This window comes from Dermacentor andersoni, chromosome 6, assembly GCF_023375885.2.
Source record: "Dermacentor andersoni chromosome 6, qqDerAnde1_hic_scaffold, whole genome shotgun sequence".
Taxonomy (NCBI): Eukaryota; Metazoa; Arthropoda; class Arachnida; order Ixodida; family Ixodidae; genus Dermacentor; species Dermacentor andersoni.
Genome location: NC_092819.1, coordinates 172632819 through 172649535, shown reverse-complemented (window position 1 = coordinate 172649535; position 16717 = coordinate 172632819). Strand labels below are relative to the sequence as shown.

General features: G+C 47.1%; 1 protein-coding gene across 1 annotated transcript in view; it reads right to left on the bottom strand.

The window, feature by feature from the left end:
* The window catches only part of LOC129382702 (uncharacterized), a 674466-nt gene that overhangs the window by 604803 nt on the left and 52946 nt on the right, over positions 1-16717 (bottom strand). Inside the window, exon 2 of the mRNA XM_055066819.2 lies at positions 9776-9886. The gene's annotated coding sequence lies outside the window, so the exon portion shown is untranslated. The remainder of the gene's footprint in view (positions 1-9775; positions 9887-16717) is intronic.

Sequence of the window (16717 nt, the reverse complement as noted above, 5' to 3'; positions counted from 1 at the left end):
CGAGTGGGATGACTGACAAATCGGGTTAATCCAAATCTGAGGCACGTGCTGGCGAACTCACTAACCATGTTGTTTTTTGATACCGAGGAATCTAGATCAGACCGATCGATTGATAAGACGTTAAAATCGCCAAAAAGTAGTATAGGCTTCTTAGGATACGAAGATCTTGCAAACTGCATCGAGGAAAGGCAGCAGGATTGAAGGGTCAGCAGAAGGAAGGCGTTAACAAATGCCAAGAATGATTCGTGGGAAGGATGCGTACAGTGTAATTAAAGTTGCTGAAGAAGTGAGGATATATGGTAACCGGTATACAACGTAGATTACGACTCGTGGCAATACAGACGCCACCCCCACGAGTGTGATCGGCTCGTTCTCTGCGAAATATGTGGAAGTCGGAAAGAAGGGGCAGCATCTCAGAATCTAGAGCAGACGAGTTAAGCCATGTTTCTGTTAGGCAAACAACATTACATGAAGTTAAGCTGGTGAAGCCACATAACGAATGACGGTATATGGGTTTTATCATGGTTTACAATGGTTTGACGCGGTTGGAGGAGGTGCTAAATAGCGATAAGTGCTTGTAATGGTAGGAGCCATTCTCACAAGGTTAGAAGCACCGATTATGGTTGATAAGGGTCGGAATAAGCCCGGTAATGTTGATAAAGAATGATAACAATTAACAAGACTTGGATCATGTACGATAAGCTTGATGAGGACAGATAATGGTTGCTAAGGAACAAATCGATTGCAATAAGGTTGATAACTACCGATAACGGTTGATAATGCTCGGATCAAGTACGATAAGGTTGATTATAACCGATAGGGGTTGATAAGTGCCAGATCTAATCAGGTAAATTTGCTAACGAGCGATAAGGTTTGATAAGATTTATAATGGTCGGACCAAGTTTCATTACATTGATAATGACGCCGGGTTGCGTGGAGATGAGCAAGTGGCACAACACCTATCATACTTAAATGCTAAAGGAGTTCCTGGGCATTTTTTTTTTTTTGAGGCACGGCCATTCACTTTTCTCCCGTGTTTTTATTTTCTGTTTCTATTTCTTTACTTCCGGAAGAAAATTCCTGAACACAAGATATTGTTGGACCCTATAGCATTGGCTGCTAGTGACGGGTCCATTTAACGAAATATATATTTTTCATTTGCAGCAAGATTACAAAAGGCGCACACATATTTCATGAAGAAAAGCAAGAAACAAAAGTACAGAAGAAGCTCATACCTTACAAATATGGTTATTTACATATTTTATAAGACTGTTTTAGTGCTGCTAAAATGTGATAAGTTAAATGTGATTAGTGATTAGTGATTAGTGATAAGTGATTATTCGACATAGAATTCCAAATTAGCGTCCCAGTAAATTTGAGTAACCTCTTTCCAAAATATTTTTACAAGCGGACAGGATAAAGTCACTGTCAGTGTATGCTATCGTATTCCGTGTACTTAATGTAGATATTGAAACGCTGCACGGCGGAGCCGAAGACGAGGCGATTGAAGAACTGCACACGGCGGAGAAAATTCCTAACTGCCTGCGAGCTCATCTCTACCCGCCTTCCCCCCAATCATTTTGCAAATAAATGCATCTCATCCGTAACAATTTTGGTGCACAATGCTGGGTAATCTAGACACCATTCTACGCACCCTGCGACCAATCCGGTGCTTGGTGTGACTACTGCCTGAAGACACCTACAGCAATGAACGAACCGCATGCAGTTGGGGGCAACCATGGCACAAGCATTCAAGGTTACAGTAAGTGTCCGAGTTAAGCCATCTGCTGGATACCTCAGAGAGAACCACGCCCCTTTTCTGGCAAAGCTAATAAGGATGTCGACGACTGGCTCAATTGTTTTCAAAGGGTAAGCGGTAACAATGGGTGGTGATTAACAGCCCAATTTTCTAACGTCGTTTTCTTCCTCACTGGAATCGCACTCATCTTTCGTTAATAAGCAGAGCACAATGACAACCTGGGAAAGGTTCGTTGAGGAAATCAAAAAGGAAGAAGGCTGAGCAAACGCTTTCATCAAGAGCATCGTGGTCCAGCGAAACATGCACAACTTACATTGAAGAAGTATTCAAACGTGCAGAATTGTTAACGCGAGCATTTCAGCTAAAGATAAGGTTCTACATCTCCTGAAGGGCATCAGTGAATATGTGTACAATTTACTTATATCACTGGAAGACCTGCGTACGCTGTCTCATCTCAAACGTCACTGTTGTGCTTTTGAGGCGCTGTAGGCGCGACGAGTATAGCCAAAGTTTTGTCGACTCCACAAGGGACCACGGTCGCAAGCTTGGACATCTCCACCTGCAACGTCATCGCCTTATTAGTACGTCAACTCTTTAAAGAGGATTTTGCGCACTTTCAAGCTCAAGTGGTAGCAAGAGACGCAAGACGGGAGTACAACCAATGCACACTTGACGTACGCTGTCCTCAACACCCGGTACTTTGCCAATTGCAAACAATAAAAATCGGCGCTTGCATCATGAACGCGTCCGCATCGACAAGGCGGAGTTCCGGAATCCTTCGAGTGGCTTCGAACGCCGTCAAGCCAAACCACCCGAACGCCTTCGTCGCCGATAAAGCTGCCTCACACCCCGTTTTATGACTGCCCTGTGTACCGCGAGCCACCTCTTTGCTTTAGCTGCGGAATCCGTGGACCACCAGGTATTGTCGTCGACGGCAGCAGCAAGTTTCGGCCATCCACGATTATCAATCTGGAGGCCAAGACAGTAAGCCGTGGCAGACCAGTTTGCTTCTTCGACAACATCCACATGAACGTGTATGCCCGGCGTGAGTCTCGAGCTTCCGACCGCAGTCTTACTCCAGCTCCGACCGGCTGTCGCCACTCACCATGGACTGGCTGTCGTTCACTTTCGCCACCAGACCAGCCGGTGTGACCGATGGAGGTGAGTTCGTGGGACCGTCACGTAGTCCTCCACTTGTGGCCATGCTCAAAAACAAAGTGTAGGCTTGTGTTGATAGTTTCAACACTGATTCCTTAGTGGACACCGGTGCTACAGTTGCAGGAATGAGTGTTGCTTAAAATGGTCTTGCACAGTAAATGACGTTTGCGTGGAATCAGAAGGCGACATTTCGTGGAGTTCGAGGTGAACCTCTGCGGCCCGTTGGCGCTTGCTCGCTATAGTGAGTGTCGGTGGAGAAGAATTTCAAACTGTACTTGTTGTTTTGGCGCACACCATGCACAACATCAACCTTCGGAATGATTTCATTGGTGAGTGTGATGCAAAGCTGGGTTGTGGGGCTGGTGAAATTTCGCTTCGATGTCACGTGATGACACCCATACTAGCAGTGTCTGTCAGGAAAAGAAGGCAATATTTTGTGTGTCCCCTGATGTCCATTTACCGGCTCAGATTTCGGCATTTGTTTCGGTGACTTTCACGCATCGCCCTCCTGCATCGCTGTCATGCCCTAATTGAGCCTTCCTTCTCTGGCATGGTGAAGAAACATATACTGATTCCTCGATTCATTATAGAATGCGCAGGTTGTCGTGCTCACGCATGGCCGGTGAACACTTCTTTGGAGAAACGTTTATTGCATACAGGACTGAATCTGGCAACCTTTGACCCAGAAGTGACTGTGAGTATTGCTGCCGTTGGCGCTTCTTCCGACACGACGGCAGCAAATTTCGGAAATTCTGTGGAAATCAACCGCATGACGAAAAGTCGCTTTTCTGTTCAGAGCGGACAGAATTGCAAAAGGTGCTCGCCCGCTATGCTCCAGTATTCTATTTCGCGCAACACCAGTGTCTAATTTTGCTTCCTGGCTAACGAACGCAACACCGCATAAGCACGGACCAAGCGACGCCTATTCGTCAGATGGCGTACCGCGTCTCTCTCGCAGAACGAAAAGTAACCGCTGAGCAAGTCCGAGAAATGCTGCGGAAAGTCGTTGCCCAGGAGCCATGCAGTCCCTGGGCAGCTCCAGTGATACTAGTTAAGAAAAAGGACAATCCTTGGGGATTCTGCGTTGATGATCGAAGACTTATCGCAGCCACAAATGAGCACGTATACCCTCTGCAACGCATCAACGATGCTATCGATTGCCCTCATGCAGCCTGCTACTTCTCTGCTGACTTACGATCGGGATACTGGCAAATACCGATGAACCTGTCAGATAAAGACAAAATTGCCTTTGTTACCCTACAGGGAGTCTTCGAGTTTAATGTCATGCCGTTAGGTTTATGCAGTGCACGACCATTTGAAAGGTTTATGGACACAGTGCTACGCGGCAATTGAAACGGGTGATCTGCATGTGCTATCTCGATGATGTAATCATTTTTCGCAAAATATTTGTGAAGCACAATCAGCTACTTGGCATATTAATAGACTGCGCACAAAGGCTGAATTGATTTTACATTCAAGAAAGTGTCACTTGGGTGAGAGCCAGACTCTGGCACTCTCCAAACAGTCCAACAGAAGCCGTCCAATGGACTAAAAAACTGTCGAACGGTTTTTTCGTCGAAAAATATGGTATACGACCTGGCCCTGAAAAGATTGCCTCAACGCGCGATTTTAGCTAACCGGAGACAGCCAAAGACCTCCCGTGGTTTCTTGGCTTGTGTTCGTGTTTGGGCCTGATTGTTACGAACTTCTCCCAACTTGCCCACCCTCTCACGTGCGTCTTCTATAAAGACAGTCCGTGCGTATGGACTACAGGATGCGAGGACACGTTCCGGCAGCTGAAGTATTTACTCACCTCTGCGTCAGTCTTGCGCCATTTCGATCCAGAGATCATTACTAAGCTACACAGCAATGCTAAAGGTGTGGGGGTTCGAGCCATCCTCGTTCGACTTCATCGTTGGGGCAACCACGTGATTGCATACGCAAGTAGGAAACGGACGAGAGCACAGCAAAAACACCCTGTTACTGAATTAACGAGACGAAAGGTGTTTAACCGAGGGGCCCGATTTTTATTAGTCATATCAAAAGAAGCCAACAAACACTGACACCAAGGACAACATAGGGAAAATTATTTGTGCTTAATAAATGAAGTAAAGAAACGATAAACTAATGGAAATTGAAGTGGATGAAATGCTAAGAGAGTTACTGGCAACGGGCGCGAACGGGTAGCCGTCAGAAGCGTTCGGGGAAAGACAGCAACCACGAGCTCATGCCGGTAGCGATGGTGCTGTGGCGCAGGCAGGCTACTCTTCAATGTTGTCAGCAATGTAGCCGGATTCTGATGCCTTCAGGTAGCATGTGTGGGTTTATTGACCAGTTGCCTTCACCCTAAAAGATCACGTTCCCGTGACGCCCGCGGCAAAAAGGACGTTCCACGTCCGCCGCCAAGGTCTGTAAGTGGTGGCACTGGCTAACACTCCCAGGGTTCTACAAGGAGAGACACATACCCAAGAAATGGGATGGGAAAACGGCGCCGCGGTAGCTCAATTGGTAGAGCATCGCACCCGAAATGCGAAGGTTGTGGGTTCGGTTCCCACCTACGGCAAGTTGTTTTTACAGCCACTTTATTTTCCATTAATTTATTGTTTCTTTACTTCATTTATTAAGCACAAGTAATTTCCCCTATGTTGTCCTTGGTGTCAGTGTTTGTTGGCTTCTCCTGTTACTGAATTGTAATACCTGGCAGCATACTTCACGACTGCGAATTTCCGGCCATGTACGCGTGGTCGCCATTTCAAGAAAGTGACGGATCATCATTCCCTTTGGTGGCTTGTTGGACTGTGCAAACCTTCTGCACGGCTGATACGTTGGGCGTTACGCCTTCAAGGATACAACCTTTTCCGTGGGATGCAAGAGCGGTAGGTGTCATACTGATGCCAACTGCTTGTCTTGTCTCCCGTCAACACACTCGAGCGCTACTGACGACTTCGACGACTATCTTGCCAGCACTACCGAGTTTCCTGACGCCAGTAGTTTCAACTGAACAGCTCACGGCGCTACACTGCTACCTCTATTGGAGGTTGCCCCCACGTCAGGTCAGACCACTCCGACCAAGGTGTGTGACGGCCTCCTTTACAAAACGAATCACTCTCTTGACGGCGCTTGGTTGCTCCTAGGCGTTCCCTAACGCTTGCGTACTGCGATTATTCGTGCCATGCATGATGGCATTGCATCGGGCCACCTCTCCTTTGCCCACACGCTTCATCAATTACGCCAGTGCTTTTATTGGCCCAAGTTATGGAAGAGCACAAGACATATTGCCAGTTTTCCAGGTTGCTAATCTCATAAGCAGTAGGCGACGCCTCCTGCAAGCATTTTCCAATCATTAAACCACCTAATTTACCATTTCAAAAAGTTGTTATCGACTTTCTCAGCCCCTTTACCAAGAGCTCTACCGGATATCGCTGCATTATTGTTTGCGTCGAACACTTGACGCACTCTACTGGGACTGCAGCGCTTACCTGTGCTATCCCCGCCCATGTGTCTTTCTTTCTGCTTCATTCTGTAACCTTGCAGCCATGGTGCTCGACGTGTTGTTACAAGTGGCCATGTAAGGCAATACACCTCTGACTTTGCTGAAGAGCAGCTGGGCTTTGCGGTTCTACTTATTGACATTCAACACCGTACCTACCACACACAAATGGCCTCACTGAACGCACGAATCGTACGCTTACGAACATGTTGCCACTTAACGCCTCAGCTTATCACAAGAATTGGAATACCGTACTGCCCTTTGTAACGTGCAATTACAATACAACCAAGCACGAAGGAACCGCGAGTATGCGCCTACCGGTTGTACGCACGAAGTTCCTGAACATTCTTCGATATACATTTTTGCCATTCACACTGAACGAAGACGCCTTCGCTGCACAGACATTATGTCATGCCGAAAAAGCATGTCGGCTTGCTCTCCTAAGGACACATTCTTCTCAAATTGCAAACAATTGACATTCTGACGTTCGGCATATACATGTCACCTTCGCTTCAGGCGATCGCGTTTTACTGTGGACACCTCTACGGAAGAAAGGCTTGTAACGCAAATTATTTGAACGTATTGCGCTCAATTCGTGATGTTCAGCCAATTAAGTACGTCAACTACGTCATTGAAAGTCTAGCCTCCATAATCGCTGGTGGCGGAAGACTCCAGTGGTTCTTGGGACCCGTCTGAAGGACTACCATCATAGTGTTCCCGAATCAAGCACTACCATTCAAGTGGTTCCCTAAATCTCTCAGCGAACTTCACCTGCGCGGGAGGAAGATCTTGGGCTGCACGGCGGAACGAAAGAAGAGGAGATCGAATAAATTTACGCTGTGCAGAAAATGCAAAACGTTTAGTGATCTCGTCTCTTCGCCCTCTCCAAAATGTGAAAAATCCATCTCATCCGTGACAATATGCTTAATGTATGTGGCTCATTTTTCGCTAATACTTGATCAATGACTTCGGCGACCTTGTAAACACAGTTGCACTATCATGCGATGATTTAGAAAGCAATGTAGCAGTCCATGCACGTTTTCGTATTTGGCTAAGCGGTTTCAGGTAGATAGAAGATGTTGCTCCCCAGGATTTGATACGGTGGACATAAATAAGTGTGACCAAAGCGTAGTAGGGTGAGCGCAAAATATACGTAGCGAAAAATTCACATGCCCCTAACAAAATATGGCACCCAAGCTCCACTACTGTATTCCAGATACTCTACTGTGGGCACCGCGATCCCTATCAGACTCGAAAGTCACGCTTAGATACTCAAAGTACTTTCGAATATGTTTTCTATTTGAGCCTTAATATGAAAGATGGCCTACTCGTTCTTTTCTTTAATGGTGAGCTGTTCGCCGTTAAACCATCTTCGAAAAATAATCAACTGCGCATTTAAAGAAGTTTAGTTCAGCTACTGTGCCGCCTTCAAAAATAAATACTGTATCATCAGTGTACATTAGAGCTTCTAAATACTTGAGGATATATGGTACGTCATTAACATATAAGCTGAACATGGCAGGCCCCGAAACTGACCCTTGTAATACTGCTGTTAGCATTGCTTGGGCTGATGAATTGAAATCTCTTCTTACAACACATTACCGTCTGTCAGATAGGTAACTTGTAATTATTTCCAAAGATGTGCCTACAAACCCGTACCTGTGAAGTTCACGCACAGGAACGTCACATAAGACCATGCCAAACGCTTTTCTAAAGTCTAGAAATACTACGACTGTGATTGGATTACTGTGGAGAGCTGTATTTATTCTCTTACTGAGAACCGAAATTACGGTAGATATGAATCTACCATTTTTGAAACCATGCGACTGGGTAGTGCTGATGTTGTGCTTGGTTGTAAATTCATTCATATATCAACAGATCATTTTCTTTAAAATTGTATTCTTTGCGTTCAAAATAGATATTGGTCTTTAGCTTGATGACATATAATCATTAATATTCTTGTAAATTGACAATACCTTAGCAGATTTAAGCAGATTAGGGTATATCTGTGTCTAGAGGATAAATAAACAAATCCTGGAGGTGTATTTCTTCAATATCCACCTTATTCTTCACTAGCTTAATGGTGATTGCATCAGGACCAGCTGCTTTGTGTGCTTGAAGACATCGGAATCTGTGAAATTTCGAACCACTGTATTAAATAAACAATCCATGTATTTAATATTCACACCACTGTATAGATGGGGACTTTCACATCACCGAACTGAGTGGCAAATTTTGAGTCTACCGTGAGGACATAATCATTCAATGCATCGTTCATTATTTTACCATATTTTTTCCGATATTTTCTTATCTGTATTGAGGCCAGTGACCTCGTTGACCAAGCTTTGTATTCTGTTATCATGTACCATTGTTTATTTGACAAGCTGGTTGGAATCTCTTGTTTTCTCTTGCTGACTATAGAAACGAATTCATTTGAAAATCTTTTGAAACGACTGTAATAGTATTAATGTTTTTTTGCCCTTTCTATTTACCGTGCGACGCCTCCTTTCCTTTTAGGACTTTAATATGATATGATTCATTCATAATTTATTATGAACATATTACGAGTCATCCATGGGTCGCTGGGCAATAAAATGGAAAAAGAAAATAATGTTGACAAGAGAGGTGCCCCTGATTTATAAACTGCTGAAAAGTAAATAATTTTGAGACTCCTTTTTGTTTATGCGTTCATTTATATATTTTTCTTTCTGTTGTAGCTGTCCGAGAAACTCCATAATTTCTCCGCACTGAAGCCATATTTCCGCTCAGGTGCTCGTATAATCTAAGACACTCAGTTTGTTGAAAAAATCACATAGTAAACATTCTATACGCACTTCAGTATTGCCAAATAAAGGGGTTGTCATGTGCAAAAGAAAATCTAATAGTTTATCGAGGCTGTTATACTAGGCTTGAAATGTCCTGTTCTATTATTTGAATTTGTGGTGAAAATTGCTATTATTTTTACGGTCAACATTTCTTTATTATTAAACAATTACTCCTAGTATAATTTTCAATGTTCCGCAGTTGTGTGTAGGACTACTTAAAGGCCAAGTTTCCTGCAATACATTGTTCTATCTCTCCCTAATACAACGTAGAAGCAGCTTAGTTTTAGTTACAGCGGGGCACGCCGCACTTCCTGCTTCTCAATATAGCCGACAAGCAAGAAGGACCAGTTTTATGGGCATATAAACGAAATTGGAGCAACCTTGATCAGAACGAAGTGCGACCTGTCCTGTTTATTGCTAAGCATTGTAAAGCTTTAGAGTCCCTCCTTTTACCTGACATTTCTAACTATACAGTGAAGGCCAGTTCCTTGAGAAACACCAGCCGGGCGTACACACATCAGCGTCGCCTGGCCCAGAACTTACGAGTTTTGGTCGAGGACGGGGGAGGGGATTCGTTCCCTCCCTCCCCGCTACCAGATTGACTTGAAGGATCACCTGGGTCTGCGCCTTCGGAGGACTTCTGTGCGGTGTCATCTAAGCTCGAAAAAAAAAAGAAAAGAGAAAATTATTGTTTCGAGAACCGAATCGCTCTGATAGCTTGCATATTAACTCATACAAGGGTGACTAGTGAACAAGTAGACACAAAACACGTATTAAGCAAAGTGTATTAGGACGACGGTCCCACTACGAAGTCACCGCGTGTGCGACAGATGGTTCGGTAAGGTGAAGATTACAAGCAAAATCACAAAACTCTGGCTAAATCAGCGATGCATACTGTTCAGAACGGCCCAGCTGAAGTGCAAGTGTTGCCAGCCACTTGCGACAGCGGGCGTCAACGTTTCCTAGAGTGCCGCCGCAAACCTCTAGCCACGGCGTCACTAAATCGCCATTGTGACTGAATGAGTTCGGCAGGCCAACTATTATTACCGAACCCACCAACGCAGACCTGATCTGCTATCAGTAGGGGAGTTGCCGCGGGGACGTCGCCGGAGGCCCTTTCCCACGCGCCGACCAACACGCAAAACAATGGCTACCCGGGCGCACTGCGAAGGTCCGCTCCGAGTTCTACGAAATCCGTGTGATGTCGGTTTCGGACCGTGAACCTGTGTGTGCCTGTGTGCGTGCGTGCGCGTGTGTGCGTGCGCGCGCGCGTGTGTGTGTGTGTGCGTGCGTGTGCGCGTGCACGTGCGCATGTGTGTGCGTGTGCACGTGCACGTGCGCGTGTGTGCGCGTGTGCGTGTGTGTGCGTGTGCGCGTGTGCGCGTGTGCGTGTGTGCGTGTGCGTGCGTGTGCGTGTGCGTGTGCGTGTGCGCGCGTGCGTGCGTGTGCGCGTGTGCGCGCGCGTGCGTGTGCGCGTGTGCGCGCGCGTGCGCGTGTGCGCGCGCGTGCGTGTGCGCGTGCGTGTGCGAGTGTGCGCGCGCGCGTGCGTGTGCGTGTGCGCGTGCGCGTGCGTGTGCACGTGCGCATGCGCGTGTGTGTGCGCGTGCACGTGCGCGTGTGTGTGCGTGTGCGTGTGTGTGCGTGTGCGTGTGTGCGCGTGTGCGTGTGTGCGTGTGCGTGCGTGTGCGTGTGCGTGTGCGTGTGCGCGCGTGCGTGCGTGTGCGCGTGTGCGCGCGCGTGCGTGTGCGCGTGTGCGCGCGCGTGCGCGTGTGCGCGCGCGTGCGTGTGCGCGTGCGTGTGCGAGTGTGCGCGCGCGCGTGCGTGTGCGCGTGCGTGTGCGCGTGCGTGTGCGCGTGCGTGTGCGTGTGCGTGTGCGCGTGCGCGTGCGTGCGTGCGCGTGCGTGCGTGCGTGCGCGCGTGCGTGTGCGTGCGTGCGTGTGCGTGCGTGCGTGCGTGCGTGCGTGTGCGTGCGTGCGTGTGCGTGCGTGCGTGCGTGCGTGCGTGTGCGTGCGTGCATGCGTGTGTAAACCGTCCCGCGAAGAGGCGATGAGTGGACGAACGTTTCCACCACCTTGGAATCGTGGGAAGACCGAGTGTTTATAAACGGCTGTTGTGCGGATGCTCGATACACTTTCTTAAGCAGTCATGTTAGACTGTGACACTCTCTAAAGCAGTCGTGTTAGACTGACGTACTTTCTTTCGCCGTCATACTAGACTGGTGAACTACATGTAAATACGGTAAATAAACCATTATTCCTCGCTCTCGATGAGAAGCAGTCCTTCCCTTCATCAGCGTCCTGAGCGTGGATATGTTGGACGACGCCATGGGCGAGCTACATTCTAATTCATGCCCGACTGCAATCTTGACAACGGATCACGAGCGATGGGATTGAACCCCTAATCATAACAACTGGCTGACAGCGGCGAGATGGACTTTGCGACGTGGTGCTGTGTCTGCGGTGAGTGCTTGGTTCTTGCTTTGACTCTCTAAGCTTCATTTTGTGGTTGTTCTGTTTAGAACTGTAGGGAAGTTAGATTGTTGATTGTTAGCTAGGTTGTGTTTTCCCAGCTAGATTTAGCGAGCAGGACCTAGGCAGTAAAGCAGCAATCATGGAGTTAAGGACACTGCTGAGAGACGAGCTGTTGATTGTTGGTGAGGAACTGGGGCTAGATGTGCGCAAGGAAATGCTAAAATCGGAATTATTGGAGCTAATTACCGAACAGGCCAGTGAGGAAGAAATTGAAATGGGGTTTGAAATTCTGAAAAAAGAAAGAGAAACGGGACAGAGAACGAAGAACGTGACAGAGAAGAAGGGGGAAAGAGAGAGACAGGAACGCGATAATGAACGCCAGTAAAGAAAAAATGCAACTGGAACTTGAAAGCAAACGTTTGGAGTTGTCTCAAGGAAGTGAAGGGGCTCTGGGACGATCAAGTGAAGCAGAATCATACCGCATGGACAGGCTGTTAAAGCCATTTGAGGTCGGGACTGACATAGGCTTATTACTAAGTAATCTTGAAAGGACTTGCGAGAAGATGAACTTCGGTCCGAGTACATGGCCACAGCGGTTGCTGTCAATGTTGCCGTGTGAGGCGGCAGAAGTAATCGCCAAACTCAGTGCACAGGATGCATATGATTATGCAAAAGTTAAGGCTAGTCTCCCGAAGAAATACCACCTTTAAGCCGAAGCTTTTCGGAAAGATTTAGGAGTACAGGCAAGAAAGATAGCGAGGGGTATCCGCAGTTTGCATACGGCTTAAAGGCCAACCTAGTCGAGTGGCTGAAAAGCGCGGAAGCGTACGACAGCAGAGACACGATCATTGAATGCATGTGTCTAGAGCAGTTCTAAAGCATTCCCCAAGCTGTGAAACTGTGGGTGCAAGACCAAGACAGAGGGAATGTAAACACGACGGTAAGGGCGGCTGAATTAGCCGAAGAGTACGCAACGCGTAGAAAGTTGAACGCCGAGGACGGAAACTGGGATGGTCGCAATGGACCACGGAAACAATTTCCGTTCAAAAAGGGTTCGCAGACTAGACGATCGCAGCCTGTAGACGTGGGGGAAAAGCCCGCAGAAAAGAGCGAGAAGAAAACTAACGGAGAAACTGTACAAAATGAGCAGAAAAGAAAATGCGAATCTTTTAGACCAACCCGCTGTTATAAATGCCACAAACTGAGACGTATAGCTGTAAACTCTGGGAAGCCCAGTGTAGTTTTTTCCTACGTAGAGGAAAAAGACGAGAATATGGAGCTTTTAAGCCCCTATCTTCACGACCTGCAAGTTAATGGCAAACCATGCCGAGTGCTAAGAGACAGTGCCGCCACGATGGACATTGTCCATCCGTCTTACGTGACGGTAGATGACTTCACCGGAGACGTAGCATGGATCAAACAGGTTGTAGAACACAGCGTGTGTCTGCCCATGGCCAAAGTCAAAATCAGTGGACCATTCGGGGAGCTAAAGATTGAGGCTGCAGTTTCCAAATGTTTGTCACTGCAGTACCCTTACGTCTTTTCGAAGGGTTCGAATCAGTTACTGCGTGACAAAGGGCACTGGGAGAGGGCATAGTACAGGCATGGACCCGAGGCCAAGCTCGTAAAATTGCGTCGCTTTCGGCTGAAAATGCTCTAGCTGCTCCAGCGGAAGTAGCAAAGGAGATAACTGCAATAACCGAATCCGAGCTAGGCTGGAGTGATGAAAAAACAGTTGAGGAAAGCCTGCCAGCTGACGAGCTCACTGAGAGCGTATCGCTAGGGTGTCATAGTTGACCCCTGCAGGAAGAGCCCGCTGATGCACTCGCAGGCGAGACAAGGTCGTTATTATCACCGGCGTCAAAGAACTATGATCAGCTCTTACGTGTGGGCAGAGAGTCACTGGCTGCGGAGCAAAAGAATGATGACAGCTTAGCTAAATTACACCACACAGCTAAAGAAGGCATTGCTAGGCGTAACGTGACGATACATGAGAGAGCAGGATTGTTGTATCGGCACTACAGAGATCGAAAGGGTGGGATTTTAGATCAGTTAGTCGTACCTACTAGGTACAGGGAGGACCTGTTGATTCTCTGTCATGGAAATGGGTGGTCCGGCCACCTAGGCATAAACAAATCAAAGGAAAGATTGCTTATGAAATACTACTGGCCTGCCTGTTTCAAAGACGTAGAAAATTTTGTAAGATCATGCGACGCCTGCCAGCGCTCGGGTAAACCAGAAGAGACGTGGAAAGCTCCACTAAAGGTATTGCCCCTAATAACAGAGCCTTTCAGATGACTTGTAATAGACACAGTAGGGCCTCTACCAAAAACAAACTCAGGTTACAGGTACTTGTTTACCATGCTGTGTCCGGCTACAGTGTTTCCAGAAGCAATCCCTTTCAAAGAGTTCAGCTCCACCGAAGTAGTAGACGCGCTTTTGACAGTGTTTGCACGAGTTGGGTTTCCAGCCGAAATTCAGGCGGATCAAGGGTCAGTATTCACCAGCGCAGTGGCTTCCACATTCTTGAAAAAGTGGGGTAAAGTTAATACACAGTTCTGTCTATCACCCTCAGTCAAACAGTGTAGAGAGGTGGAATTCAGTGCTTAAAGGGACACTAAAGCGAAACAATAAATCAGTTTAAACTATTGACGCATTGCTTGAGAACCCTGCAGGCAGTCATTTCAAAAAAATAGTTTGGTTATTAGATGAGAAAATGAAGGTCCAAGTATCAGTATTTGAATTTCGCGCCAAAACCCCAGAGCCGGTACGTCAGCGTGACGTCAGGGATTCCAAAGTATGTTTTCGCATTTGGGCCGCGTTGGCTGAATAAAGGTTCCTGAACTTGCGATGTTTAATATTTGGTTCCTTTAGAACACGATGTAGCCAATCTTTAACGCTATATATAATCAGTAGGCCCTAGAAGATGCCATAAAAATCCAAGACGTCACAGCCCCCAGGTGCGGAAACTTAAGCAGGCGTCGCCACCCGTATTTCGTTCTTGCGCTTTTTCTGGCTTACGAAACGTCTTATCGTTGTAAGAGTCGTGTTTTTGCTGTTGTAGAACGGTAATTTACTGATGCAGAAGAAATCATTTTTCACTTTAGTGTCCCTTTAAGCGAGTTTTGCGTTCGATCTGTTACGAGCACAAGGAGGACTGGGAGAACTGTCTGCCGGCAACTTTGTTTGCTTTGCGAACGGTTCCACATGAAGCGACAGGGTTCTCGCCAGCAGAACTAGTGTATGGGAGGACACTCCGTTCTCCACTCAGAATGTTAAGAGAGATGTGGGAGGAAAGAGTAGAGAGTCCTACAGTGGTTGAATACGTGCTAAATCTGCAGGAACGGCTAAGCGCAATCCAAGAACTAGTCGAAAAGAACATGGGAGTAGCTCAAAAGAACGCCAAGTTCTATTACGACAAGAATGCGAGGCTTCGTAAGCATAACGCCGGAGACCAGGTAATGATCCTCAAACCTTCAAGAAAGAACAAGTTTGAAGTTCACTGGGACGGGCCCATTAGTGTTGCACAAGCTTTCAGATACTAACTATGCTCTGAAAACGCTCGGTCGCAGAAAGGAAGTGAGGATATATCACTGCAATTTGATGAAGCCATATGTAGAGCGGAGCGGAGTCATTAACTATACCATCAAAGAGCCGGATGGCACTAGTACCAAGTTTAAGGAGTATAAGCTGACACCCACACTCTAAGAAAAAAGAGAGTAAAAAGTGAGTCACGGCAACTTGACTCTCGTTTTTCTTACGAAGACCCACTTTCGCGCGGGTAGAGTCACAAAACAAGAGTCAACATTTGTGATGGGTCGTTTGACTCTCAATAGCACGCGAAGAGTCGTCGTGGAAGATCGCGACTCCTCTGATATTCGAGATGAGTCTGGCGAGAGAAAGGTTAAAATGTAGGAGAAGAAATACCAGATAACGTCTTCTGTTTTAGGCAGGCCCTCGGGTTCCTGTCCTGGTTGTAATGCGGTGTATCATTCTTTCGTCCTTGTCATGTTCTGCGATTACATCGAACTCCAAATATCGATTTTCCTCGAACATGTTTGTTAATATGTCACACACTTAAGTGATAGCTGGCTTCTATACTAAGGAAGACCCGGATTTGTCACACTGGATTCTGACCATAAGTAAATCTAAAAAAAAAGCATTGGCTACTAAAGAGAGCACTGCAGCGAGATAAGTTCAGTAGGCGCACTCAACAGTGTCAATTGTAAATGTAATTGCGCTACGTAAAATTAAATTTTCAGGATTTAGGTTCCAAAATCAAGATCTTGTTATGAGGCGCACGGTAATGGAAAACTGGAGATTTATTTTCAGCAGCTCGGGTTATTTAAAGTGCACGGAATGCACTTTTCGCATTCTGCCTCCATTGGAATGCGACTGCTGCGGTTTGATTGGACCCGTGACCTCGAGCTCAGCAACGCAACACCAAAGCCACTGGGCTACCGCAGTGCATTGCGTTCCGCGACCAGAAACAAACATTAGCGCACGCAGCACTGCTTTTGAACCCCCTAGAAATGTAAAAACAAAAATGCAGCAGTTTCCCCCCAATGCTGCATGAACCACTGCACGAACAACTGCACGAACCAAGGTTCGTAGTTTCATCGCCTGAATAAAGTACAGTAAACAATCGCTGACTCCGTAAATTAGCAAGCACGGGGTCACGCGCGCACGTGCAAACATAAACAAATCTCACTCAATGACCGCGAACACTCGCTGTCACAGCGTCGGCGTGATGAAGGGCGCGAACACAGCGGACAGAACGCTTCTGCTGCCTCGTCCTTCAAATCGTCTCCGAAACTTGAAATGGCGCTTTTAAAGCGCCTTCCCCTTCTTCCCCCCCCTCCCCCCGCTTTGCACCCATCGGAAATTATCGCCAAGACAGAGCGAGAGTGGCGCTAGACCGGGCTAGAGCAACGGCCAGAGGAGGAGCGTGCTAAACCAGCGCCTCCTTTCCCCGGCTTGCGCGCGTTTTATCGCGTGACCGCCTATAGATACT